Below are 3,316 nucleotides of genomic sequence, written 5' to 3' on the forward strand. Positions count from 1 at the left end.
AACCATGGATAATCGAGCGTTAACCTTTTTTTTATGTAAAGCCTCAATGACTGAGTCTCAAAAGTTTATTTTTCAGGAGGGCACACTGCATTGGTATGTTTGGCTGACTCCTTTCTAAGACAGTTTAACACGTAGGCTTTCGCGACCAATATCATCCATAAGAGAGGTTTTTGGGTGAGATCGCGTAAATATATAAATGTGTCGTTAAAACCCGCCACCACCCGACATAGCCAACTAGTCAGGGTTGTAACGTAAACAGAACATGGCAATTCGTCACTAGTACAGCACACTGGTGTGTTGGAGAGCCAAGCCACAACATTTACAATCTGAGTCCTTTCTAAGACATTTTTTTTCAATTCTCTCTAAATCCCTAAGGTGTCAAGCTCCAGCCAGAGCAATGGCATCGGCAAGTTTGCGCGTGGGAGTAACTCGGGGTACCCGGTGAAATCCCACTCACTGGGGGGGGTATGACACTCAAAAACGTGTGCGCAGACCGGCGAGGAATCCACGTTGATGCACCCGCGGTCATCTTCACCGCTACATTGCAGCCCACTGGATAAGGGAGTGTCACAAATGGCTTCGACGCGATCCACCAAACCCTTGCCTCCGATTTCGATATAAAGCTTTCGTGACTGCAGGGATTCATCTTCTTGGTTCTTTCGGTAAAGTCACGTAGAAGGGAAATAATAAAATAATAAAAATAAAACATAATAAAATAATCAAAATAAAACGTAATAAAATAATTCTCACGACGTTTCGGCCACAACGCAAGCCGTCCGGCTGCTTGCGTTGTGGCCGAAACGTCGTGAGAATTATTTTATTATGTTTTATTTTGATTATTTTATTATGTTTTATTTTTATTATTTTATCATTTCCCTTCTACGTGACTTTACCAAAAGAACCAAGAAGATGAAGACCTTGCCTCCGAGTTACTGGATCGCAGCCGTGCACCACACGATGCTCGATCCCCTATTTGAAGCAAAGCCACACTGCCACAAACCTTCCCATGAATGTGTGCTTCATTTATTGGCATCCACACTCATTTATTATTTCGTTCATTCATCACTTGTGCACGGACCATTTGTCGTTTGGCGCGTTGGCCAGGAGAGGTCTCACAGTTCAAGAGAATGGCAGCCTCCTCTGCGGCGGCATGAATACATCCGTGTGACAAGACCCCGTTTCCAGCCCACGAGACGTGTTATCAGCCGTAAAATATTAAATCAGGTGGACGGATCTGTAAGCAAACATCTGTGCGCACACGTCCACGTTGTGGCGTTAGATGATATTCGGGCGAATGTGTTCCAGCGAATGCACTCGCGGCGAATACGAATTTTAAAAATTTGCTAAACGAAGCTTTGGCCATTTTTGGCGTGCGCTGGGCTGACTTACGGTACTTCTTCACGCGGTTGAGCTTGGATACCTCTGATTATGTTAGCTCGGCACAAACATACCAAACATTTAATGGTTTACCCGAGGAATGTTATTCCTATTAGCACGGTTGGCTACCTACAGTACGAAGTAAGTTGAACGTACACACATTGCCATCGTGTAATTTGTTCATCGGCAAAGACAGCTTTGTAAATGGCATAGCTTGTCGAATGAATAATAAAATGAGAGAAAAGGTTGTGCTTAGTCAACAAAAAAACACGAATTAGAGAAAAACCGAGGAGTGATCACACGATGGGCCTCCTGGAACGATGTTGTCCAAAAAAAACCATTGTCTTTGAGCTGGCAAATTCAGAATAATGGTTCGACTTTTTGAGTCTCATCAGCAGCCTGTGGCTATGCTGCGAGAAAACATTGATTCAGGAGGCCCATGGGCAGGGGTCGGCAATCAAAATAACAACAATAGCCACTTATTTCGAATTCGGTAAAAAAAAAACACCTCGATATTTCAAGAGCACGTGAACACGAGACGATGGCCCTCAATAAATGACGTCACGACGCAGCCCTTCAAGAGCCGCCGCGTGCGGCGCTGGAACCGCAGGTTGCCGACGCTTGCCCACGGGCCATTGGATCAAAATGTGTTTAGTTTAAGCAGCGAAATAGCCCCGTTGGCAGGTCATTTATCATCTGTGTTAACCCCCGTCGAACACAACGGCACATTATGCATTTGCACAATTGCACTTGCATGGAGGCCATTGAGTGTGTTCCGTGCGATGTGACCCCATTTGTCTTTAGGCTGGGGCATACTCAGAGCAGGATTTGAAACAAACTGAACCGTGGTACTTAACTGCACAGACGACCATCATCATGCCTCATAGCGACTTCACGGTCTATATGAGTCCCGCACGTATGCGTGTTGAACTTCTTTTGCACCGTACGTAGCCAACCGTGCTATTCGGAGGTGCGGCGGCAAGGGGGGGGGGTGAAGGACAACAAACTGAACACAAAAATCAGATCTGAAGAAATGAGTATTCCATCGAGACTTTTAAATGTGCGTAGCTCCAGTGGCTCGCTAACATCGGAAGGAAGAGCGCTGCGCACGGCCGCGGAAGCTTGACATGAAGTCACACGGCGCGTGACAAGTCTGCGATCCGGCGTCTTGAGTGGTGTCACACGCCCGAGTTCCAGACACTCTGGAGGCCAGAGAGTCGGTGGATCGTGTCGAGATTTCTGAAATACCATGCCCAGGCCCACCGAGCTGCGAGGTGGTCAGGAGATGTCAGAGTTGCAGCAACACAGCTTGTGAACACCTCCCCCCCATCCCCCATCTGTGAGATTCCTTCGGTGTCATTACCTCGTGTGCACTGTGGGTTTTCTGCCGACAATCCCGACTTTAAAATAACAACTCACAATGTAATTGGCCTCACGTCCCAATGCAGGGCCCTCCTCAGAAAGAGTCTTGAGCCTCAGTGAAGCTTTCGCCGATGAATAAATAGCCACATTTCTCCCTTACCCCCCCCCCCACCACTTCACCTCCTCCCACCGTTAATCCACAAAGGGTGCCTGACTTGTGAAACATCCCAAGTTGCAGGCGCGCACAAAGAGCTCCTCCCTTTGTTCTGGCAAGTGTTTGTTGGCGAGCGCCTATTATGACGCCGGGTGTGATGGTCAGCAGCACTTTGTTGCTGGGGTTGTCCACAGTGCTAAAGGTTGAGAATCACGCAGCATCACCATGCGTCTCAAAATGTGGTCCGAGTTGACCGAAGAGAGGCCCCGGAGCCGTGCTGACATGTGATTTTAGCCGCTGGCGTTGTGCAGTGTGGCGTCGTGTGATTATAAACACGTCCCCGCTTCACACACGCGCTCACGCATTCACACGCAAAACAATTTATCATCCGCATAGCCGTAACAGACTGTTGGGGCAAGTGAT

This window comes from Lampetra fluviatilis, chromosome 8 (genome assembly GCF_964198595.1).
Source record: "Lampetra fluviatilis chromosome 8, kcLamFluv1.1, whole genome shotgun sequence".
NCBI lineage: Eukaryota > Metazoa > Chordata > Hyperoartia > Petromyzontiformes > Petromyzontidae > Lampetra > Lampetra fluviatilis.